At 42.8% G+C, this 27,479-nt stretch overlaps 1 pseudogene; it reads right to left on the bottom strand.

Moving 5' to 3' along the window:
• Positions 1–22,706: 22,706 nt before the first annotated feature.
• On the bottom strand, positions 22,707–27,215 carry LOC123429188 (annotated as a pseudogene).
• Between the last annotated feature and the right edge of the window lie 264 nt (positions 27,216–27,479).

The following is a 27,479-nucleotide window of genomic DNA, read 5'->3' on the forward strand; positions in this document are numbered from 1 at the left end:
GTTGACGTGAAGCATAAGCGATCACCTTGCGATCCTGCATTAGGACACAACCTATTCCTTGACGAGAAGCATCACAGTATATGACGAAGTCCCTTTTCGTATCTGGAGGAGCAAGTACTGGAGCGGACGTCAGTTTGTCCTTGAGCGCCTGGAAACTTTCCTGACATTTATCAGTTCATTCGTACTTAACACCTTTGTGAAGCAGGTTGGTTAAGGGCTTCGCAATCTTGGAGAAGTTCTCGACGAATCGACGGCAATAGCTCGCGAGTCCGAGCAAACTTCTGACTTGCTTGACATTCTTCGGGGGAGTCCAGTCAAGAATAGCTTGAATTCGTTCGGGGTTGACTGCAATACCATCCTTGGAAATCACATGACCAAGGTAAGTCACTTCGTCTAGCCAGAACTCACATTTGGAATACTTCGCATAGAGTTTATGCTCCCAAAGCTTATCCAGTACAAGACGAAGATGTTCGGCATGCTCTTCTTTGTTCTTCGAAAACACCAGAATATCATCCAGATATACCACGACAAATTTGTGGAGGTAGTCCATGAATATATAATTCATCAATCGAGAGAAGGTTGCCGGTGCATTGGTTAAGCCGAAGGACATGACGGTGTACTCGTATGATCCATATCGAGTAACAAAGGCGGTCTTTGGAATATCCTCCTTGCGAACACGGATCTGGTGGTATCCCAATCTCAAGTCGAGCTTAGAGAAAACGGTGGAACCAGCAAGTTGATCATACAAATCATTTATCCGAGGGAGAGGATATTTGTTCTGAATAGTGGCCTGGTTGATAGGACGATAGTCTTGGACCAATCGATTTGTCCCATCCTTCTTCTTAACAAAGAGAGAAGGTGCTCCCCAAGCAGAGGAACTCGGACGGATGAAACCCAGATGGAGCGAGTTGTCAATTTCTTGCTTAAGTTCAAGGAGTTCATGTGGTGGCATTTTATAAGGACGCTTGGCAATAGGAGTGGTACCGGGTACCAAGTCAATGACAAACTCGACAGCTCGAGCAGGGGGAATCCCCGGAAGTTCTTCTGGAAAGACATCTTGAAATTCTCGGACCACTGGTATGTTTTCAATCCCTTCAAGAGGCGACGCATTTAATGCATTCAAAGCATACAGCCGTGCCTCAGCATTACGGACGAGATGCGCATGGTAGCTTATTACTTCATCTGAAGGGTGTAGGAGGTGGACGGTCTTGGTGGCACAAACGATCGATGCCGTATGAGCTTTCAACCAGTCCATCCCCAATATGAGATCAATGTTGGATGACTTTAGTAGTATGGGGTTGGCAAGGAATTCTAACCCTTCAATTTCAACTGGAACATGGGGGCAAACCACAGAGGTTCGGCATTTGCCCCCAGGGGTGTTTACCACTATCGGGATGTTCATCTCTTCGCTCCTAATATCATGCATGTATGCAAAATTTTCCAACATAAAGGAATGCGATGCTCCTGTATCAAACAATACAGAAGCAGGTACTGAGTTAACGAGAAGTGTACCCATCACGGTAGCAGGCTGGTCTTGAGCTTGACTCATATCAATGTTGTTGGCCTGACCACGAACATAAGCAGGCTTAGCGTTGAAATTGCGGTTCTGGTTGTTGCCACTGCAAGTTGCGGGAAGTGTCAGTTGATTCGGATTCTGCCTGCAGTCTCTAGCACGGTGACCTGGACGGCCACACTTTAAGCACAACCCGTCCTCAGGGCGGGAAGGAGGAACTCGAGGCGGTGGAGCTGGAAGCCTCGGCTGCCTAGGTGGTGGAGGAGGCAGGCGAGGTGCAGCATAGGACGGCCTCGGAGTAGGAGCAGGTGCATGGTACATGTTGTTGGGAATCCAGATCTTCCGCTTTTGTGCAGATGAGCCCGAAGATGAGCCCATGTCACGGTTGCGCTTGCTGCTATCTTTGTAATCCTGCAGACCAGTCTCAACCTGAATAGCCTTGTTCACCAGGGTGGCGAAATCAGCATAGTCCTGAACGAGGAGTGTCAGCTTGATATCAGGGTGGAGGCCTTCACGGAACTTCTCCTGCCTGCGTGCATCAGTCGCAATGTCTTCTTCAGCATAGCGAGATAATTCCAGAAATTCCCGCTGATAAGCATCCACAGTCTTGTTTCCCTGGACCAAGTTGCGGAACTCACGCTTCTTCCGGTCCATGATTCCCTGGGGAATGTATCGAGCACGGAAAGCAGCCTTGAACTCTGCCCAAGTGATGATAGTTCCATTGGGCTGAGAGCGCCTGTGGCTGTCCCACCATTGAGCAGCGGACTCTTCAGAAAGTAGGCGACAAAGTTGACATAGCTCGCCAGGGGCACGTTGGTAGACTCTAGCTCATAAGAAATGTCACGGAGCCAGTCATCAGCATCAAGAGGCTGAGTTGAGCTGTGGTAGATCGCAGGGTTGAGACGGCAGAAGTCTTGCAGTGTCACGCCTTGCGGTTGGTTCATGTTCGGTCTTTGGAACTGATCCATGAGCCCTTGCATAAACTGGCGGTTCAGCTCAAACTGTTGGATCATCCCCGCCATATACTCAGGAGGCGGGGGTGGTGCATCGTTGGCAGGGGCACGCGGGCGGCCAGCTGGTCTAACCATCCTGTTAAATATTTAGCAGGGGTAGTTTAGCATTAAAGTAATTGAAAGGCATCGCACGCATTCATGAAGTAATCAAGCATAATGAAAGGGAAATGCGATAGATACTCCATAGTAGTTGAGTTCGACATACAGACCCATACATAAGTTTGATTACAGACTAACGATTACAAATTCAAAATTTGGCGATAGCCCGGACGCATTAGACGATACCCTGGACTCACTAGGCGGCGCGCAGGCACGCGGTGGAAGAGTACCACAACGAGATGTAGCGATAAGGCTACATCAACGTCGGAGAGGACGATCGAATCCTGGTAGCTGGCGGTGATAGAAGGTAGGGACAGGACCCTGTGCCCCGTTGTGATTCTGGTGAGGGTACCGCATCCAGTCGAGCAGCTAAGGTCCAAGTGCAGGGGTTCTACCCCCAACATCAGTCCACTCGAGAGCTAAAGGTAGCTCTGTCCTGCTCGGCTCGCGGATGCGCATAGGAGGAACCCTCGGACAGTGTGATGGCTGCAGCTCTGTCAACGCATCGTAAAGACGAGCGCGCGTAGCATACAGCTCCACAGTCAGAGCTCGGAAAGCACGATCCAATGCCTCAGTGTACTGCACCAGAACCCGCGCGTCGTAGTGACGCGTCACGAAGGGGGCGCAGACAGCGACGTAGGAACGGTCGCTGCGCTCCCGAACGTCAGAAGCATAGGCAGTGAGATCAGACCCAGTCTCATCCCCAGCAGGAGCATGCGGGATGTATCTGAAAGGGCTCTCCTCCAGGTGAGGGTACGCTCCACGGAGACGGGTGATTGCGATGTAGGCCGCATCATGGACGGCCATCTCGACCAACACTCCAATACCACAGAACACGTGGCGCTCGAGGGTCTCGCCGCCCCTCTGGTCGAAGATGCGCACCTCAGCCTGGTACTGGTACTGGTTGTACTCGCGGAAATCCTCGAACACAGTGTACTCGGGGTACCAGCGATATCCCAGCCTGGTCAGGAGATCGACCAAAATGGCCGGGAACCCAGTCGTCTCGGTGGCCTGTGTCAGGCGCACGTGCTGTCTTGCGGGACGCATCTGAAAATAAGATTGACGGATGTCAAATGACAGTGTGTGTAATATATATTCAGGAGAAAGAGTAGATAGTCCAGCGCTCCGGATCGATGTGATTCGAGAACCTAATGTTAGAGTTAGTAAAATCTTTGACCCGAAAGAGAAGAGAAAGTAGAGCCCAGAGTATAGGAAAGGAGTAAAATATACTAATACCACCCAATTGAGATGTGGGCCCGTAAGCCACAACATCAGTGTTAGTAAAGTTTTTCAAACACTAGACTCAACTTCGGCCAAGGAGTTGGAAAGGGGGGCTACCGACAGGCAGTTGGCTCTGATACCAACTTGTGACGCCCTCGATTTAATCATACGCTAATCATACACGCAAATGCGTACGATCAAACCCAAGGACTCACGGGAAGATATCACAACACAACTCTAGACACAAATAAAATAACACCAGCTTCATATTACAAGCCAAGGGCCTCGAGGGCTAGAATACAAAAGCTCGAAAAACACACGAGTCAGCGGAAACAACAAATATCTGAGTACAGACATAAAACATGGGGTGCCTTAGAGAAGGCTAGCACAAAAGATACAACGATCGAACGAGGCGAGGCCTCCTGCCTAGGAACCTCCTAACTACTCCTGATCATCAGCGACCTCCACGTAGTAGTAGGCACCGTCGGGGTAGCAGTCGTCGATGGCGGGGACCTCCATCTCCTGGGCTCCATCATCTGGTCGCAGCAAACGGATCAAGAGGACAAGGGGGGAGCAAAGCAGCGGTGAGTACTCATCCAAAGTAATCGCAAGTCTTACATCAGAACTATTCTAATTATGCATCAGTATCAAAGAAGGGGGTTTATATGTGGACTGACTACAGCAATGCGAGAATAGAGAGAGAAGGCCTAGTCCTATCGAAGACTAGCATCTTCAGGGTCTTGCAGCAATAGACGAGAGTAGAACAGGGGGTAAAACATTAATAGTCATATTGTTGTAGCAGTATTAAAGTGAGGTCACGCCTAAAGATCCTCCCTCGACTCCCTGCGAGGAAGCAATCCCGAGGCAAACTAATTCCAGTTAAGTAACAATTGTAGTTGTAAAAGATCGGGGCACAACTCCAAGTCGTCCTGTAACCGTGGACACGGCTATCCGAACAGTTAATTTTCATCCCTGCACGGGTGCACCACATGTCCCGTCACGCTCGATAACACTCTGGCTGGACATACTTTTCTGGGTCCTGCCCGACCTCGGAATATCGACACGTCGCAGCCCCACCTAAGACTAATCAGAGAGGCCAACCCGCCGGTCTAACTCCTAAGCAGAAAGGGTTCGTGGGCCCAGTTCCCCTTCGCGCTCCTGCATGTGGCGTGGGCGGCCGACGTCAGTCCTAGCATCCCTTAATCACAAGCGCGATGTATCTCGGGACCACTTGGGCGCGCGCCGCTACATTGCTGGCATCTGAAAAGCTTCGGCTGATACCGCTATGCCGAGTACCCATAATTCTTCCCGCGTAGCCGGTTAGTGCGAAAAGGTCTCCGACCAACCCAGATCAAATACCCAAATCCATTAGCATTTTAATTAGGCCAACAACACAGTCTCACGGGAATCCACCCGTTTTACAACTAATCACCAATGTACCAGTAACATGGTCGAGTAACTGTGTGGTTGTAACATCGGGGGGGAATCCGAGGTATCACCCTCGTGGGATTCCGAACGATGTACCCGTCAAGGTGGGCTTAGAGGAATCACCCTCGGGGGTCCCACACTTGCGGGGTTGCACGACAGAGGCGTCATCGGGAATGGTGAAAGAGGAATCACCCTCGATAACCACGACCGACTAGCTATACTACAGAGATATCATCAGGAGTACTTAGCGAGGTGTCACCCTTGGTACCCGATAGTATCTATAGCGTCGTACAACGAAGGGGGGGTGAATGTGCTGTGTCGGGTCTGGCTCGTCGATCAGAGATCGAGATTTGAAAACAAGCGGGCAACTGAACTACCGGGTCAGAGGGGATGACTCCTCCACCTATACTAAGCAGATTAAAGTATAGGACTGAAAGTAGCAGTTCATCAAAAATAGGCTATGCATCAGATATAGGAGCTAACTACAACAGTAGCAAAATACTAATGCAAGCAGTAGGAAGAAAGACATAGGCGATATAGGAATGATCAAGGGAGGGTTGCTTGCCTTGCTGCTCTGCGGCAAAGGACTGATCGGCAGGGTCGTAGATGTACCCGGCAGCAGCGTCAGTCTCGGGGTCTACCGGTAAGAAGAGGGGGAAGAAACAATAAATAATAGCATCGATGCAACACAAAGCATGACATGGCAAGATGCAGGCTAGACATGAGCTAACGCAACAACATCCGTCATAGACGGGTTGGAATAATATCAGATGATATTTTCCGGGTCTCGGGCTACTACCGGTTATACTGGAAACGATGGAAATGTTCCATGTTTGCTATGCTAGGAACGCGTGACAAACGAATGGACCGTGTATCCGGGTTCGTCTCGTTCTGCTGATCAACTTTCATGTTGAAAATATTTCGATCTGACTTACGAATTATTTAATATTAATTTTTAAAGTTTTTTTTAATAATTAGGAATTAAAAACAGATTTAAATGATTTAATTAAAATCCTATTATGACATCATCGCGATGTCATGCTGACATCAGCAGTTGACTGGTCAACTGACCAGCGGGTCCCGAACGTCATAGGCACAAGTTTTAATTAAGATTAAATATTAATTAATCAGATTAATTTAGTGGGGGACCCACGTGGCATTCTCTCATTAGGTTAATTAATTATTCTAATTAATAGATTAACTTATATATTCATTTAACTAATTCATTAACTCATTAATTAATTATTATATCTATTTATTTAGTTATTTAATAAAAATATATATTTTTATTATTTATATTAACTATCGCGTGGGGCCTCCCTGTCATAGACAGCGGGTGCGTTGGCCCCACCGGTAAGTGACCTTAGGCCAAAATACTCGATTTTATCCATAGATATAAACATGCAAATATCGTATTCCTCCAATACCTATATACGCAATACATACATCGCATCTCATACATACATACATTCATATATACGGAATACATCATTTGTTTTTATTTTATTTAACTCTCACACTCACATCTCTCTCTGTCAACAGACAACAACAGAGAACACAACTCTCTACTAACTCAACATAGGAGAACACCTTCTTCAAATCCTCCTACCGGTCACTACCGTCGACGGATCGGGGTCCCGTTTTTCCGAAACGGAACCGGGACCGTGAGGGGACGTCGAGGGAGAGGACGTGAATATATGCAAAGTGCACACGGATCTGAATGTAGCAGACCCGCTGACTAAACCTCTTCCACGGCCAAAGCATGATCAACACCAGAACTGTATGGGTGTTGGATTTTTTACAATGTAATTCACATGGTGATGTGAGGGCTAGATTATTGACTCTAGTGCAAGTGGGAGACTGTTGGAATTATGCCCTAGAGGCAATAATAAATATAGTTATTTTTATAATTCCTGTATCAAGATAATGGTTTATTATCCATGCTATAATTGTATTGAATGAAGACTCATTTACATGTGTGGATACATAGACAAAACACCGTCCCTAGCATGCCTCTAGTTGGCTAGCCAGTTGATCAATGATAGTCAGTGTCTTCTGATTATGAACAAGGTGTTGTTGCTTGATAACTGGATCACGTCATTGGGAGAATCACGTGATGGACTAGACCCAAACTAATAGACGTAGCATGTTGATCGTGTCATTTTGTTGCTACTGTTTTCTGCGTGTCAAGTATTTATTCCTATGACCATGAGATCATATAACTCACTGACACCGGAGGAATGCTTTGTGTGTATCAAACGTCGCAACGTAACTGGGTGACTATAAAGATGCTCTACAGGTATCTCCGAAGGTGTTAGTTGAGTTAGTATGGATGAAGACTGGGATTTGTCACTCCGTGTGACGGAGAGGTAGCTCGGGGCCCACTCGGTAATACAACATCACACACAAGCCTTGCAAGCAATGTAACTTAGTGTAAGTTGCGGGATCTTGTATTACGGAACGAGTAAAGAGACTTGCCGGTAAACGAGATTGAAATAGGTATGCGGATACTGACGATCGAATCTCGGACAAGTAACATACCGAAGGACAAAGGGAATGACATACGGGATTATACGAATCCTTGGCACTGAGGTTCAAACGATAAGGTCTTCGTAGAATATGCAGGATCCAATATGGGCATCCAGGTCCCGCTATTGGATATTGACCGAGGAGTCTCTCGGGTCATGTCTACATAGTTCCCGAACCCGCAGGGTCTGCACACTTAAGGTTCGACGTTGTTTTATGCGTATTTGAGTTATATGGTTGGTTACCGAATGTTGTTCGGAGTCCCGGATGAGATCACGGACGTCACGAGGGTTTCCGGAATGGTCCGGAAACGAAGATTGATATATAGGATGACCTCATTTGATTACCGGAAGGTTTTCGGAGTTACCGGGAATGTACCGGGAATGACGAATGGGTTCGGGGAGTTCACCGGGGGGGGGGGGGGGGGGCAACCCACCCCGGGGAAGCCCATAGGCCATAAGGGTGGCACACCAGCCCTTAGTTGTCTGGTGGGACAGCCCAAAAGGGGCCTATGCGCCAAGGATAAGAAATCAAAGGAAAAAAGAAAAAAAAAGGGAGGAGGTGGAAGGGAGGGGGACTCCCTCCCACCAAAACTAGTCCAACTCGGTTTGGGGGGGGAGAGTCCTCCCCCTTGGCTCGGCCGACTCCTTGGGGGTCCTTGGACCCCAAGGCAAGGCCCCCCTCCCTCCCACCTATATATACGGAGGTTTTAGGGCTGATTTGAGACAACTTTTGCCATGGCAGCCCGACCACATACCTCCATGGTTTTCCCTCTAGATCGCGTTTCTGCGGAGCTCGGGCGGAGCCCTGCTGAGACAAGGTCATTACCAACCTCCGGAGCGCCGTCACGCTGCCGGAGAACTCTTCTACCTCTCCGTCTCTCTTGCTGGATCAAGAAGGCCGAGATCATCGTCGAGTTGTACGTGTGCTGAACGCGGAGGTGCCGTCCGTTCGGTACTAGATCGTGGGACTGATCGCGGGATTGTTCGCGGGGCGGATCGAGGGACGTGAGGATGTTCCACTACATCAACCGCGTTCTCTAACGCTTCTGCTGTACGATCTACAAGGGTACGTAGATCACTCATCCCCTCTCGTAGATGGACATCACCATGATAGGTCTTCGTGCGCGTAGGAATTTTTTTTTTCCCATGCGACGTTCCCCAACAGTGGCATCATGAGCTAGGTTCATGCGTAGATGTCTTCTCGAGTAGAACATAAAAGTTTTTGTGGGTGGTGATGTGCGTTTTGCTGCCCTCCTTAGTCTTTTCTTGATTCCGCGGTATTATTGGATTGAAGCGGCTTGGACCGACATTACTCGTACGCTTACGAGAGACTGGTTTCATCGTTACGAGTAACCCCCTTTGCTCAAAGATGACTGGAAAGTGACGGTTTCTCCAACTTTAGTTGAATCGGATTTGACCGAGGAGGTCCTTGGATGAGGTTAAATAGCAACTCATATATCTCCGTTGTGGTGTTTGCGTAAGTAAGATGCGATCCTACTAGATACCCATGGTCACCACGTAAAACATGCAACAAAAAAATTAGAGGACGTCTAACTTGTTTTTGCAGGGTATGCTTGTGATGTGATATGGCCAATGATGTGATGTGATATATTGGATGTATGAGATGATCATATTGTAATAGAAATATCGACTTGCACGTCGATGGTACGGCAACCGGCAGGAGCCATAGGGTTGTCTTTATACTAACGTTTGTGCTTGCAGATGCGTTTACTATTTTGCTAGGATGTAGTTTTAGTAGTAATAGCATGAGTAGCACGACAACCCCGATGGCAACACGTTGATGGAGATCAAGGCGTGGCGCCGGTGACAAGAAGATCGTACCGGTGCTTTGGTGATGGAGATCAAGAAGCACGTGATGATGGCCATATCATGTCACTTATGAATTGCATGTGATGTTAATCCTTTTATGCACCTTATTTTGCTTAGAACGACGGTAGCATTATGAGGTGATCTCTCACTAAAATTTCAAGACGAAATTGTGTTCTCCCCGACTGTGCACCGTTGCTACAGTTCGTCGTTTCGAGACACCAGGTGATGATCGGGTGTGATAGACTCAACGTTCACATACAACGGGTGCAAAACAGTTGCGCACGCGGAACACTCGGGTTAAGCTTGACGAGCCTAGCATGTGCAGACATGGCCTCGGAACACATGAGACCGAAAGGTCGATCATGAATCATATAGATGATATGATTAGCATAGGGATGCTTACCACTGAAACTATACTCAACTCACGTGATGATCGGACTTGAGCTAGTGTAAGTGGATCATGAACCACTCAAATGACTAGAGAGATGTACTTTTTGAGTGGGAGTTTAGCGAATAATTTGATTAAGTTAAACTCTAATTATCTTGAACATAGTCTAAGTCCACTTTGAATATATTTGTGTTGTAGATCATGGCTCACGCGACTGTCATCCTGAATTTTAATACGTTCCTAGAGAAAGCTAAGTTGAAAGATGATGGAAGCAACATTGTAGACTGGGCTCGTAATCTTAAGCTAATCTTACAAGCTGGGAAGAAGGATTATGTCCTTAATGCTGCGTTAGGAGATGAACCACCCGCTACGGCTGATCAGGATGTTAAGAACACTTGGTTAGCGCGTAAGGAGGACTACTCAATAGTTCAATGTGCAGTCTTGTATGGTTTAGAACCGGGACTTCAACGTCGCTTTGAGCGCCATGGAGCATTTGATATGTTCCAGGAGTTGAAGTTTATCTTTCAGAAGAACGCCCGGATCGAGAGGTATGAGACCTCCGATAAATTCTATGCTTGCAAGATGGAGGAAAACTCGTCTGTGAGTGAACATGTGCTCAAAATGTCTGGGTACTCAAACCGTCTAGCTGAGCTGGGGATTGAACTCCCGCAAGAGGCTATCATTGACAGAATCCTTCAATCACTGCCGCCAAGCTATAAAGGCTTTGTGTTGAACTACAACATGCAAGGGATGAACAAGTCTCCCGGCGAGTTGTTTGCGATGCTGAAAGTCGCAGAGTCTGAACTCCATAAAGAGCATCAAGTGTTGATGGTGAGCAAGGCCACTAGTTTCAAGAGAAACGTCAAAGGCAAGAAGGGCAATTCGAAGAAGAGCGGCAAGCCTGTTGCCAATCCACCGAAGAAACCCAAGACCGGACCTAAGCCTGAAACAGAGTGCTTCTATTGCAAGGGTATGGGTCATTGGAAGCGCAATTGCCCCAAGTATCTGGCAGATAAGAAGGCGGGCAAAGAAAAATCAGGTATATTTGATATACATGTTATTGATGTGTACTTAACCGGCTCTCGTAGTAGTGCCTGGGTATTCGGTACCGGTTCTGTTGCTCACATTTGCAACTCGAAACAGGAACTGCGGAATAGGCGAAGGCTGGCGAAAGATGAAGTGACGATGCGCGTAGGAAATGGTTCCAAGGTTGATGCAATCGCCGTCGGCATAGTGTCACTTCAGCTACCATCGGGATTAGTGATGAACTTAAATCATTGTTACTTAGTGCCTGCGTTGAGCATGAACATTATATCTGGATCTTGTTTATTGCGAGACGGTTACTCTTTTAAGTCTGAGAATAATGGTTGTTCTATTTCTATGAGTAACATCTTTTATGGTCATGCACCGAATGTGAGAGGATTGTTCATATTGAATCTTGATAGCGATACGCATGTACATAACATTGAGACCAAAAGAGTTAGAGTAAACAATGATAGCGCCATATTTTTGTGGCACTGCCGTTTAGGTCATATTGGTGTAAAGCGCATGAAGAAACTCCACGCTGATGGACTTTTGAAGTCACTTGACTTTGATTCACTTGACGCGTGCGAACCATGCCTCATGGGCAAGATGACTAAAACTCCGTTCTCCGGAACAATGGAGCGTGCAAGTGACTTGTTGGAAATCATACATACTGATGTGTGTGGTCCAATGAGCGTAGAGGCACGCGGCGGATATCATTATTTTCTCACCTTCACTGACGATTTAAGTAGATATGGTTATGTCTACTTGATGAAGCACAAGTCTGAAACATTTGAAAAGTTCAAGCAATTTCAGAGTGAAGTGGAAAATCATCGTAACAAAAAGATCAAGTTCCTACGGCTGATCGTGGGGGTGAATATTTGAGTTTCGAGTTTGGTGCTCACTTAAGACACTGTGGAATTGTTTCGCAGTTAACACCGCCTGGAACACCACAGCGTAATGGTGTGTCCGAACGTCGTAATCGTACTTTATTAGAGATGGTGCGATCTATGATGTCTCTTACTGATTTGCCGTTATCATTTTGGGGCTATGCATTAGAAACAGCTGCATTCACTTTAAATAGGGCACCATCTAAATCCGTTGAGACGACACCATACGAACTGTGGTATGGCAAGAGGCCAAAGTTGTCGTTTCTTAAGGTTTGGGGATGTGATGGTTATGTCAAAAAGCTTCAGCCTGAAAAGCTGGAACCCAAAGCGGAAAAGTGCGTCTTCATAGGTTACCCAAAAGAGACAGTTGGGTACACCTTCTATCTCAAATCCGAGGGCAAAGTGTTTGTTGCTAAAAACGGAGCTTTTCTCGAGAAGGAGTTTCTCTCGAGAGAATTGAGTGGGAGGAAGATAGAACTTGACGAGGTTGTCGAACCTCTCATCCCTCTGGATGGTGGCGCAAGGCAAGGGGAAACCCCTGTCATTGCGACGCCGGTTGAGGAGGAAGTTGATGATGATGATCATGAAACTCCAGTTCAAGTTTCTGTCGAACCACGCAGGTCGACGAGACCACGTGCTGCTCCAGAGTGGTACGGTAATCCCGTCTTGTCAATCATGTTGTTAGACAACAATGAACCTGCGAATTATGAAGAAGCAATGGTGGGCCTAGATTCCAACAAATGGCTAGAAGCCATGAAGTCCGAGATAGGATCCATGTATGAGAACAAAGTGTGGACTTTGGAGGTACTACCTGAGGGCCGCAAGGCTATTCAGAACAAATGGATCTTTAAGAGGAAGACGGACGCTCACGGTAATGTGACCGTTTATAAAGCTCGACTTGTGGCAAAGGGTTTTTCACAAGTTCAAGGAATTGACTACGATGAGGCATTCTCACCCGTAGCGATGCTTAAGTCCGTCAAAATCATGTTAGCAATAGCTGCATTTTTCGATTATGAAATCTGGCAGATGGATGTCAAAACGGCGTTCCTTAACGGTTTCCTTAAGGAAGAGTTGTATATGATACAACCCGAAGGTTTTGTCGATCCTAAGAATGCTAACAAGGTGTGCAAGCTCCAGCGATCCATTTATGGACTGGTGCAAGCATCTCGGAGTTGGAACAAACGCTTTGATGAGGTGATCAAGGCATTTGGGTTTATACAAGTGGTTGGAGAATCTTGTATTTACAAGAAAGTGAGTGGGAGCTCTGTGGCGTTTCTAATATTATATGTGGATGACATATTACTGATTGGAAACAACATAGAGCTTTTGGAGAGCATAAAAGGTTACTTGAATAAAAGTTTCTCTATGAAGGACCTAGGAGAAGCTGCTTACATTCTAGGCATTAAGATCTATAGGGATAGATCAAAACGCCTGATAGGACTTTCACAAAGCACATACCTTGATAAAGTTTTGAAGAGGTTCAAAATGGAACAGTCAAAGAAAGGGTTCTTGCCAGTTCTACAAGGTACGAGATTGAGTAAGACTCAGTGCCCAGCAACTGATGAAGATAGAGAGCATATGCGCTCCGTCCCCTATGCTTCAGCCATAGGTTCTATCATGTATGCGATGCTGTGCACTAGACCGGATGTTAGCCTGGCCATAAGTATGGCAGGTAGGTTCCAGAGTAATCCAGGAGTGGATCACTGGGCAGCGGTCAAGAATATCCTGAAGTACCTGAAAAGGACTAAGGAGATGTTTCTCATATATGGAGGTGACGAAGAGCTCGCCGTAAAAGGTTACGTCGATGCAAGCTTTGACACAGATCCGGACGACTCTAAGTCGCAAACCGGATACGTATTTATTCTTAATGGGGGTGCAGTAAGCTGGTGCAGTTCCAAGCAAAGCGTCGTAGCAGATTCTACATGTGAAGCGGAGTACATGGCTGCCTCGGAGGCGGCTAAGGAGGGTGTCTGGATGAAGCAGTTCATGACGGATCTTGGAGTGGTGCCAAGCGCACTGAATCCAATAACCTTGTTCTGTGACAACACTGGTGCCATTGCCTTAGCAAAGGAACAACGGTTTCACAAGAAGACCAGACACATCAAACGACGCTTCAACCTCATCCGCGACTACGTCGAGGGAGAGGAGGTGAATATATGCAAAGTGCACACGGATCTGAATGTAGCAGACCCGCTGACTAAACCTCTTCCACGGCCAAAGCATGATCAACACCAGAACTGTATGGGTGTTGGATTTATTACAATGTAATTCACATGGTGATGTGAGGGCTAGATTATTGACTCTAGTGCAAGTGGGAGACTGTTGGAATTATGCCCTAGAGGCAATAATAAATATAGTTATTTTTATAATTCCTGTATCAAGATAATGGTTTATTATCCATGCTATAATTGTATTGAATGAAGACTCATTTACATGTGTGGATACATAGACAAAACACCGTCCCTAGCATGCCTCTAGTTGGCTAGCCAGTTGATCAATGATAGTCAGTGTCTTCTGATTATGAACAAGGTGTTGTTGCTTGATAACTGGATCACGTCATTGGGAGAATCACGTGATGGACTAGACCCAAACTAATAGACGTAGCATGTTGATCGTGTCATTTTGTTGCTACTGTTTTCTGCGTGTCAAGTATTTATTCCTATGACCATGAGATCATATAACTCACTGACACCGGAGGAATGCTTTGTGTGTATCAAACGTCGCAACGTAACTGGGTGACTATAAAGATGCTCTACAGGTATCTCCGAAGGTGTTAGTTGAGTTAGTATGGATGAAGACTGGGATTTGTCACTCCGTGTGACGGAGAGGTAGCTCGGGGCCCACTCGGTAATACAACATCACACACAAGCCTTGCAAGCAATGTAACTTAGTGTAAGTTGCGGGATCTTGTATTACGGAACGAGTAAAGAGACTTGCCGGTAAACGAGATTGAAATAGGTATGCGGATACTGACGATCGAATCTCGGACAAGTAACATATCGAAGGACAAAGGGAATGACATACGGGATTATACGAATCCTTGGCACTGAGTTTCAAACGATAAGGTCTTCGTAGAATATGTAGGATCCAATATGGGCATCCAGGTCCCACTATTGGATATTGACCGAGGAGTCTCTCGGGTCATGTCTACATAGTTCTCGAACCCGCAGGGTCTGCACACTTAAGGTTCGACGTTGTTTTATGCGTATTTGAGTTATATGGTTGGTTACCGAATGTTTTTCGGAGTCCCGGATGAGATCACGGACGTCACGAGGGTTTCCGGAATGGTCCGGAAACGAAGATTGATATATAGGATGACCTCATTTGATTACCGGAAGGTTTTCGGAGTTACCGGGAATGACGAATGGGTTCCGGGAGTTCACTGGGGGGGGGGGGGCAACCCACCCCGGGGAAGCCCATAGGCCATAAGGGTGGCACACCAGCCCTTAGTGGGCTGGTGGGACAACCCAAAAGGGGCCTATGCGCCAAGGATAAGAAATCAAAGGAAAAAAGAAAAAAAAGGGAGGAGGTGGAAGGGAGGGGGACTCCCTCCCACCAAACCTAGTCCAACTCGGTTTGGGGGGGGGGGGGAGAGTCCTCCCCCTTGGCTCGGCCGACTCCTTGGGGGTCCTTGGACCCCAAGGCAAGGCCCCCCTCCCTCCCACCTATATATACCGAGGTTTTAGGGCTGATTTGAGACAACTTTTGCCACGGCAGCCCGACCACATACCTCCACGGTTTTCCCTCTAGATCGCGTTTCTGCGGAGCTCGGGCGGAGCCCTGTTGAGACAAGGTCATCACCAACCTCCGGAGCGCCGTCATGCTGCCGGAGAACTCTTCTACCTCTCCGTCTCTCTTGCTGGATCAAGAAGGCCGAGATCATCGTCGAGCTGTACGTGTGCTGAACGCGGAGGTGCCGCCCGTTCGGTACTAGATCGTGGGACTGATCGCGGGATTGTTCGCGGGGCGGATCGAGGGACGTGAGGACGTTCCACTACATCAACCGCGTTCTCTAACGCTTCTGCTGTACGATCTACAAGGGTACGTAGATCACTCATCCCCTCTCGTAGATGGACATCACCATGATAGGTCTTCGTGCGCGTAGGAAATTTTTTGTTTCCCATGCGACGTTCCCCAACAGGGCTCTGTTGCGTGGGGGACTGGGAGGGAGAGAGAAGGCCGAGAGAGGGGGGGGGGGGCGTGGGGGTCTCTCGTGGGGAGGGGGGACGGGAGGTGGGGAGTCGGTGGGGGTGGGGCCCGAGAGGGGGAGCGTCGGGAGTGGCGGCGCTGGCAGGGGAGGGAGGGAACGAGGCAGGGGAGGGGTGCCTCGCCCTAAGGTTTGAGGGGGGGGGGGCGGGGTGGGCTGGCCAGTTGGGCCTCTTGGCCCAGCTCGGCCAGGGGTGGGGGTTTGTTTTGCTTTTCTTGTTGTTGTTGTTGTTGTTGTTGTTGTTGTTTTGTTTTATTTTGCTTTTTCCTTTTCTATTATTTCTTTCTTTCTAATTTCTTTTCTTTCTTTTATCATTATTATTTTTAATACTTTCTTTCTTTAATAGTTAATAGGAATGTATAATTATAATTATCTTTTGTTTTCAATTTCTGAATCCAGATAGAAATTCAATGCGGGCCATCGACGGTAATTCTCGATGATGTGGCATCATCTGCGGGTGATCACTGTAGCTTAATTACAATCATTACTATAGCAAAAGTCGAGGATGTCACACAATAGCTCCGCACTGAGCAGAAAATGCGTCCTTGGTCTGAATGGGTAGAATCGGTAGACCATCGTCGGCGAGTGCTGTGATCGTGAATTTTTCATCCATGCGCAACATTCTCTTCGGGCCTCGTCTCTTCACCGAAGTTTGGTCAATCCGTAGGGCTATAAAAGAAGAAAGAAGAGTTAATATATGTACATACCTCCGGGCTTAATTAATATATATACCTCGCCGGACTTTGCAACAGCTCCCTCTTCCTTCGGTCACCAGAGCCGTCATCATGGTCTCCTTCTTCCTCCGGCATTCGGTCACCGGATCCATCATGATAATGTCCTTCCTCCTTCATGCATAGAACAGTGGCGTGCACTAACTAGTCCAACTTGTATGTTAAGAAAAAGGCCACCCATAACAAGGCTCTTCAATTTTTCCACAGACTTGTAAAGTGTCAAATGTGTATAGAAAAAATATTGACCATGTATTAATGATGTTAATATTGTGCTTCTTCCATTCTAAATATAACTATTTTTAAAGATTCCACTACGAAATACATATAAATGTATATAGACATACATTAGACTGTAGATACACGAAAATCCAAGTCTGCTATGAGGCTCATATGCTCCCGTTGACGAAAATACTAAAAGTAAATACTAGAAAAATTCAAAGAAAATCCAAATTATTTTGTGTGGTACATATTTTTGTACGTGAGGTCTGTTCTAATTTTCAATTTATTTGGACATACGAGCAGCTCTCAGGAAAAAAGACAAATCGGGCCAGAACATTTCGTGAACAGTAAACTATTTTTACATACCCCGATTTGTCTTTTTTGCTGAGAGCTGCTCAGATGTCCAAAGAAATTGAAATTTGGTGTGTTACTCAAGCTTCAAATTATCTACCACACAAAAATAATTTATATTTTTTATCAATTTTTTTTACTATTATTTTTGATTTTTTCCGTGAGCGCGGATTCAGATGAGCTCGAGAGCAGAAACACCGCTCTCATAGATACACTCATTTTGCTCCGTACATCTTCCGTAGTGGAATCTTTAGAAAGACAAATATTTTGGGAAGGAGCGAGTATTTAAGAACGGAGGGGGTATTTGGCAAATGCTAATAAAGAATTTGAAAAAGTTTCAGAGTGTGTATGGGAAAAATGTTGACCAATTATTCAGAAACTATTAATCTTGTATTTGAAACATGTTAATCAATCATTTGGAAAACATTATAGAAACAAATTTTGATCATATATTAAAAAGTATTTAATCCATATGCAAAAATGTTAAACGTGTATTATAAAACTATTCTTGACATATATATAAATGTAGAATGAAAACCACAAAGAAACAAAGCAAAACCAAAAATAATGAAACCGAAAAAGAAACCAAATAAGTAGAAAATAAAAAGTAAAATAAAAGAAAGAAATGCAAAAAGAATGGCACATACAGTGATAATTGATAAACAAACGAAAAAAACAAACACAATGTTGAGAACAAAGAAAGAAAACAAAAAAAATCAAGAAAAAGAAGGAAAATCAGTATGAAAGGAAAAAAATGAACATAAACAACGCAAATTAAAAATAAAAATGAAACAATAAAACAGGAGACGAAATATAAAATAAAAAACTCAATAAAAATGCATAAAAAAGAAAGGAGATTAAAAAACAATAAAAACAGAGTCAGAGACGAAGAAAATGTGTGAAAAAAAGAACGGAAAGCCAGTGTAAGAACTGGAACTTTTCCTTCTAACTAGTAGGTCCCGCCCTAGTATTTAACATTAACTCCACGTTGTCTCAGTGGCTCATAGTGCGCTCCGTTTACAACCAGGAATCTTCCGCTCCTTCTTGCAAAATTATGCACTAGTGGCCGGACGTATTCTGCACGCTTCACGCAAGACCGTCTAGCATGAAGCGAGATATACTACCGCAAAGGAATCCTTGAATGAAGGTCAGGGCAGTTCGGCTTGTCCAATATACAATATTTTTTCCTTTCTTCTCCTTCTGGTGTTTTCTTTTAATTTTCTGTTTCCCTTTCACTTTCTTTTCTTTTTTTATTTCTCATTTTCCCTTTCCTTTTATTTTTCAATATTACTCTGCTTTTTTTTCTTTTGCTATTTCTTATTATCTTTTGACAATTCCTGATTTGTTTTATTTTAATATTTCATACTAACTTTTATTTAGAATGTATTTATTTATTTTTAGTTTCTTTTTTTACTTTAAATACACGATAGTTTTTTTGATCACAAACATTTATTTTCATACATATGGACATGATGTTCAGTGATACATAAATATCCTTTTTGAGATTTGTGAACCTTCATTTATAGTCATGAGAAATTCTTTTAGAATACATGAATGTTTTCAGATAGGAATAAAAAAATTAGCTATAACACAAATTATTATTATTATCTATTTTATGTAACATTTTTCATTAGTACCGTGAAGGTTTTATTTAGTATTCACGAACAATTCTCACAACCGTATGAACAAAATTTAAAATCAAACGGAATTTTTTCCTTTGTTAGCCTTGATTTGATTTTCCTTCATGGGACTAAATCATTTTGGGCTTGTAGTCTTGCCAGTGTACTCGTTGATATGAGGATTCCCTCCACGGAAAGAAAAAATAAATGATATGAAGCTCACATAATAATAATAGTACTAGTACTAGTACTAGTAGTAGTAGTAATAATATTAATAACAACAACAACAACAACAACAATAGTAATAATAATAATAATAATAATAATAATAATAATAATAATAATAATAATAATAATCATCTCTCCGTAAAAATGATTATAATAATACGAGGCTCACATATGGACACCTGTAGTTAATATGAGCCCTCTTCGGCAAAAATAATAATGATATGAGGGCTCACAATTCTTTTGGCAAAAATCATTTTGGGTTTGTTGTCTTTGCGGGGCTGGATGGACCCACAGTTGATTTCTCAGATTTGGTGGCTATTTTGGATGGCTGAAATATAATGGTGCAAGATCTGATCAGAAGGATAGGTAATGGTGAAACAACTGATATATGCGGCGACAACTGGATTCCCAGAGCAAATATGAAGAGACCGGTTACTTCTCTCTTACCACAGCCACCAAGGAGGGTTTCTGAACTAATCAACCACGCAACATCTTCGCGGAACGATCATTTAGTCCAGTTAGTCTTTATACTGCTAGATGCCGAAGCAATTCTGCAAATTCCTCTCTGCACTATACAGACTGAGGATTTTTGGGCTTGGAGTAAACAGTGGGGAGGGAACTTCAGACAGAACTGCATATAGAATGATTCAGAGGACAAAGTTAAGCCGGGAGGTGTGGTTATATGAACAGGTGGATCTTCTCATTCAGATGCAGATAGCTAGGGATGGACTAATTGTTGTTTTGAGTATTCGTATAGGCCATGTTTGATAGCAAAGTTCTAAAAAATCAAAGTATCGTAAACTACAATAATTATGCATGTAGGTACAAAATACGATGGTTTTAATATAACAATGTTTTTTTTGAGTATTCACAATGCAGAGGATCTGTTTGGTTAGGTCACAAAATGCTGTAAAATTTACTAGCTAGTTAGCCGTGCATGCATTCATAGCTAGCTAGCCATTGCTTTTGGTGGTGCAAACTCTATTTCTATTGCGTTTATCCAGCTACAAAGATGACTAGCCCTTGCCATAATCGTGCATAGAACAGCGGCATGCACTAACTACTCCAACTTGTATGTTAAGAAAAAGGCCACCCATAACAAGGCTCTTTAATTTTTCCTCAGACTTGTAAAGTGTTTTCGGCTCAGTGATTAGTAGTTCTTAAGAGAGGCTCCCGACCTTGGCTGATCTATAAAGTATAGCTATGTATTGCATCGAACCCTTTTGAGGGTCTTGCCCCTCCACTTATATAGACGTCCAAGATGGGTCACCTTGTGAGGCCCATTACGACTCGTTGCCCAATTTCCACTCGGATTCAATCCGAGAGATGTCCCATAAGAACACTGCCCTACAAGTTCACGTGTACATGGACACAACCTGAGTCAATAGTTGGTTGAGGATTCTAGTAGCAAACGCCAACTCCCATATGTGCACGAAAATACTATTGACGAACATTGACAATGTGTCATGTGTGCATTCCTTTTTCCGAATAAAATATGTTGTCAAGCTCGATGCGAGTACTTATCACCTTTGCTGGTAGGTTGACCTCTCTTCTTGAAACCAGAATGCAGATTCCCAAAACGGGTAAACACTTAACCCAAGTCGCATGGAAATGCTTTCTGAATCTTATCATCAAGAGGGCATAAATAATATCTCTTCGAATTGGCGGCATGAATTCTATTTTGGCCAACCTTGTATTGCGACATGTTCCATGACTCACCTGAAAGTTGCCTTTATAACTACACATTTACATAGTAGTGTTTTTTAGACTCTAAATGCAGACCTCAAGTGTAACTATTCACCAACGTTGTTATTCCCAAAAATATTGATCCAGTGAGGTTATTTTGCCTTGCAGTAAGGTGCTTGACCTGAGACTGGTTACTAAAAGTTGCCGGTATTGATATATTGAATGTGTTCATGTGAAGGTCCAAGAACTCTTCGAGGATGAAGGTCTAGGACATGGCATGTATTGAATGTGTTCATGTGAAGGTCCATAACTTCTGAAACATGGTCATCAACCGAATCATATACTAGTCAAAGGATATGTTTCTGCATAAACTTATCAACTAGAGAACATTAGAACAATCGGCATACACTATATACTCACAAGAAGTCACATACTTACTGATACATATCAGTGGTGATGTTGAAGAACAATACAAATAACTCATGAATACATAAGGAAATAACATCATCAGTGATGATGTTGGATATAGTGAATGCGACGCTAGAGCGTTGTTCCCTTCCTGAACTTGTTGCATGTCAGAGAAATTTTTCGTTGTATTTGTGATGTCAAGATACTGTTGGTGCGGATAAGGTCGCCGATATAGCTTGGTGATCATTGCTTTGATCGCTTAGGATTCCGTTTTTACTTCACCTAGACTTAGCTTCATTCTTTTATGACTTTGCTATTTGTTCGTGTGATTCTTGGTATTTGTGTGTTTGTTATGGATCTGTTCATTCTAGTTATGCAGAGGTCGAATGTGTGTTCATTATATTTGTATCCACTTTATACTTCATTTTAAGTTAATAAAATTCATGCTTTATCGAAAAAAAAGACTTGGGCATGTAAGAAAATCTGAAAGCAGTTATCTAGAGGTGAATAAATGTGAGATTGTACTTTGCACCAATTGAGTCGATGCTTTAAAATATACTAGTTTATCGAGTCACATATGAGGATATTGTGCTCATGCTCTGAAAACCATTTTGGATAGTATGCCAAGCAATGCTACACCTACAAAGGGTGTTACGTAACTTTTACATGATTAGCTACTTTGTAGATTATGACTGGGATTAGAATTGAGCAGGGGCCCACCCCACTGAAAATCGAGGGGATGGGGGGGGGGGGAGCAGAGTATTAGGTAAATGAAGTTATGTAGCCCCTTCGTAATCCCTTCGTAGGTGTAGAATTATTGTAGTATACTGGACGACCATTTTCACGATACATCTTTTGTGGAGAATTCATTATTAGCACCTGACATAAATGGTTTGAAGTTGTAGATTAGTTTATTATTCAGCTATGTCCACTACTAATGTCATGTGGCACATCACTTAGATATCATTACAGAAGGAAGTACTATAGGAATTATACACAAAATTAATACATGGATTACACCAATTTCAGGGATAGGTTTTGCATTATATATTGTACAGTTCTCTTTATATATATTCCCTCTGTACCTAAATAATTGTAGTTAGGGAGAACTAGTTTAGTTCTCTCGATCTACAATTATTTAGGTATGGAGGGAGTACTACATAAGTTTTTATTAATTGAACATGTACGTGAATGTATAGATGCAGGCGAGTGGAAAAACATGATAGCTATGCAATATGTAGTACACCTCTTATTATGCAAGAATTTATTATAATCATACCATCTTTTAGAAAAGGTCCGTATCCTACCACAATAGAGAAATGGTTCATACATAATTCACATAAAGTGAAGTTAGGGTCTCTTTGAGACTAGACGCGAGGGTGTATGCATCTTCATGCTTGTACATAAAATCCATTGTGCGGGCAAGATAGGTTGCCTTCTCTAGAAGCACCATTGGATGTTTATTGTGGAGGCGTTCATGGACGATGTCCATCCATGCTTCTTCAATTATTAGCCTGAGCTTTGCGTTGGCTCCTTCTACCGTGATCCTGTGCTCTTTTGTGCAAGTTTGCACCGTGGATACCACATGCTCTGATTTTTGTTCTCTCTACAAAATTAAAACACACAACATGATTAATTTGACGAGGTTTCATCATAATTGATGCGTGATATAGATATAATTATTCCCTTGATATATGGATAAGGTAAGTCTCCAACTCTAGTGTCGCTCATCCACGCAGGATCCTCAGGAGGTGAAAATTATTTGAATTCATGAAAGAAGTGTTGGAAGTCCCCATCACCTATATGAGCTAAAACTGAGACAGGAACTTTGCAACACTTTTCTCATGAATGCAAATGTAATGCACATACAGGTGATGTTTTTCTGAACATTTTGGTATCTTGTTTGCGTTTTTCTGAGTTAGTATGAATTTTTTATGAAGTTTTCAAAATGATGGACAAACGGTCAAAGGGAAAAAGTATAAGACCACGAAAGTGGTTTGGGCAGGAACTCGTGTTTTCGAAAATTAGGGGTACACCAGTGGAGCGTGACTCAACTAGGGGCATAAAACCAATTATCCCTTCTTCTTATTTTCTCCTTTGGTTTTGTGCATCCTGGATGTCTTTGTGACATTTTGTTCGTGCAGAGGCTATGTGTAATTGGTATCTTTACTATATTAATATATTCATGTGTTAAAAAATCAAAGCCCCACCCTTGGGAAAGTTGTGAGCTAGCATCCATAGAGATCACTCCCTCCCCCCTCCCCCCAATAGGATCAACTTAAGAAACTTGTTCACACCCTACCCTTTGAAGCAGTTGTGGTAGAAGTTGGCTTAAAAAAATTAGTTGTGGCATTAGATTGTGTGTTCTTCTAACGGGTGGCTATGTGTCCTTGGAGTGCTTATTTGGTTGTGTAGTACACTTGACCTAGTTTAATTGTGTGCTTCATGTTGTCTAGTTTTGCACAAATTTCCATGATTGAACCCTAGTTTAGTTATGTGCTTCATGTGGCCTTTGCCTAGTTTAGCATGTGATATGTACAATTTTCATCCTAATTTGCCTCATAAAATAGACCAATCTATGTCTATATGGAAGTGCATGAACACCCTTCCCTCTAACTAGGTTACATGAGAAAAGAATGATGTTGGTATATTAGTACACATATTTTGGATTAAGTGACTATGGGGAAAAAATCATTTTATAGGAAAATGCATGTTTACAACACAAAAAAATGGAGAGAGTTTGTACTTCATGTGACACCATGTCATTGCCAATGCGCCCAATGATGCATACACTTTTGACAATTTTTGGATATGTTAAAGCCCACTCAAGAACCTCCTTTGTAGCCACCTGGCCCATTGAAATGAATACAAGGCTTATTATTTGCATACATGCACTAGTTCCCACTGATATTTGCAGATGCTCTTCAATACTAGTTGGTACATAATGTTCATCACGCCATCTCACCTCGGCATGATAGCATTTTGCGATGTCGATTACCTAAGAAATGTTCAAGTTAAAGGTGAAATTAGAATATAAATGCATGGAGAATGTTTGGCCTTTATACTTGCAGACTATTGGATAATAACTCAGAAAGCATAAATAATATACTTTCAAAACTTAATCATACTTATTTAGAAATGCAACATCAACCAAAATATCTATACAGTTGAAACTTAATACATAAACAAACATTGAAACATGAAATACTATTTGTTAAATTGCATGCTACATGCAACTTTATATGGATTATATATACAATATGTTATGTCTAGGAGGAAAACTAAGAAAATGATGATTTTTCACATTTGTCTCCAATATGTGATCCATTTTTTCAAGTAATAATAAAGGTGTGCGCGCGACCACAAGTTTTCATTAGAAAACCATCAACCAATTTAATAATACTATTTTATTATTGCAGTTAGAAGCTACCAGATGCGCGTTCTCAAACTACTTCTATTTGGATTTACTTGTCCCACCTCCACAAGATATCATATCTAACACATAGATCCTACTGTATATTACTTGACACAAAATCATATATTACTTGATACAAAATCATCAAATCCCACCACTCAATATCATTTTTAAAGATAGTATTATTTTATTGGATGATGCTCAGTGAATCATTAAATAACCCTAAATTTGCAAGCTTGACCATTGCATTGCATGTATACTTGGATAATTACTTTTCTGGTATACATCTATTTTTTTGGCTAATTTGGTACGATTTTGAGAACCACTTACCAGCTTTTTTACCATCTCGGCGTTCTTATTTTTCTGACGCTTTAACTCCTCCTCAAAATCATTTGTAGTGTTTAGTATGTTGATGTATAATTCCTTAATGTGTGCGGGTAATTGCTCTGCGGCTTGTTCATCCCACCTGTATTTCAGGCAAATAAGCGCTTAGTTATAAATAAATAAATATGATATTGAACTGAATAATGTTGCATTTATATAATGATGAAAAATATTTACATTATTGTATCAAAAATTATGAAAGAATTGGTTGGTGATACTTAATTTATTTTGGGACCCAACCATTTAGATGGATAACATGAAGGCCTTTTATTTGTGCAACTTTTGACACTGTTTTTTTACGTTGATGCATTATCTAGGACCCAAATATTAATACAAAAAAGATCTATAATTAAATAATGTTGAATATGTTTGTAAACATAGGCAAATAGGAAGTAAATATCAGGAAATGATGTGGCAAATGGAATTGGGAAACTCTTGAGGGAAACAAGATTATGGACTGACGATGGCAAGTTTGACTATATCCGGATTATTTATAATATTATGAAAATTGCAAATGTGTAGTTAACTCATCATGTGTGGGCTATGAGAAGTATTTACAGGTGGGATGTATTAAGCTGTAAAGGCTATGTAGAACAGTTTATACCGACTTACAAGAGTTCGCTACAGCATGACACTACTTCTACTATAATGAAAATTCAAATAATATATTATGAATTTGGCTTAGTACAGTAAATGAGTAATCTAACTTGGAGATGCAAAGTTCCTAGCGATATTATTATTATACATGAGTTTCTCTTTTGAAAGAGAACTATATATGTTCTACATGATTCTAGCTGTATAGCAAGTTGTTGAAAACAAACTACAAGTATGGTGCTTCTTGCTAACAATTTTTTATAGGAAACTTCATAGATAACAAAATGTTTTGCACTCCATTCTCTTGGTGCAAGTTTGGTAACGCACCATCCAGAAAAAGAAAAAAAAGGTGAACATACCTTTCCATTGCTACGGTGAAGGTGTTGCTTTCTTCTGTTGTGCTATAGTTGTCATATGTCATCAAATAATGATATAAATATATTCAATTTTGTCAGCATTACACGTGAATATGAATGTTGCGGCTCATAGACAACCCCGAGTACCCAAAAATGCATCTCCACTATTCTGTCTCGTGCAAATTGTAGATCTGTTTGTGACTTAAGGTCTTTCCACCAACTATAAGTTAATAGAAATATGTATTAGTGCAAGCTATAATATTTAAATAGTATTTTCTGTCATTGGACACTGAAAAATTCCAAACCTTCTGATTTTACTTATATGTTAGTTAGTCTTCTTACGTCGTAAGAGTTTTCAACTCCTTGCAGTAGATTGTTTGCAAAATGTTGAAGTCAAGCTTAGCAAGCTCCAATATGTCCTCATCTCGTGTAGCCTTTTTCTCGTACACTGGGATGTAAAGTCTAGTTTCCACTCTCTCGACTCTCCTGAAAATGGGTGTTTCTAGTGCACACCGAACCTCTTCTGCCAACTGTGGTTCTAGATGTTCTAGCATGCAATGTAGACGGCTGTTGGTGAAAATAATAGCATCATCCAACACTTCTTCCCCACGAGTCCTAAGATATGATGCGTTATATAGTGCCAACAACGAGTCCGCATCATTGCTTACAAAGTTTCCTCGGTCATCTCTGAACTTCATAAACACATCTGCATGAGCAAGTAGATATTGCATATATCATGGCTTATAGACAACATCTAATAGTTAAATTAACATAATAGTAAATATATGTAGGAATGAACAGCTGTGATGGTGATTATACCAGGTGAGACGTGGTACCCATGTGTCCTCAGCAAGTAGAACCGCACTGCTGTTGTGTGCAGATCGTCACTCGAGCCTTGGTTGTCACCATGCATGCCACGAAGTAGCTCTTGAATCTCCTTACCGAAGTGATAGGCCACACCAGTCCGCTGCAGCGTGTCGATAAGCTCCATCCTCATAGGTAGATCGGAAGAAAATCCGGCGGCCAAGATGGATTTTCTTACTCGTTCCTTCTTGATACCCGCCATCTCCGTCATTGCCAAATACTGAGAAGCAGGTAAACGTATGTCATCTTGGAAATTTGTGAGAGGTAAGAGTGCATGCTCGGGTTCAATAATGTTTCAAAATTCTGAAAACGTTCATACATGAACACATTAGCATACTACATTTGCCTATGTGCATTTGATAATACTATTGGTGCACGGACATAAATTAAGGGAACTTTTACTTTTTCTAGAAGAAAAACAAACTGTTACTCCCTCCGTCACGGTTTAGAAGGCACGCATGGAAAATCTCTGGGATCAAGGTAG

This window comes from Hordeum vulgare, chromosome 2H (genome assembly GCF_904849725.1).
Source record: "Hordeum vulgare subsp. vulgare chromosome 2H, MorexV3_pseudomolecules_assembly, whole genome shotgun sequence".
In the NCBI taxonomy this organism is placed as follows: domain Eukaryota; kingdom Viridiplantae; phylum Streptophyta; class Magnoliopsida; order Poales; family Poaceae; genus Hordeum; species Hordeum vulgare.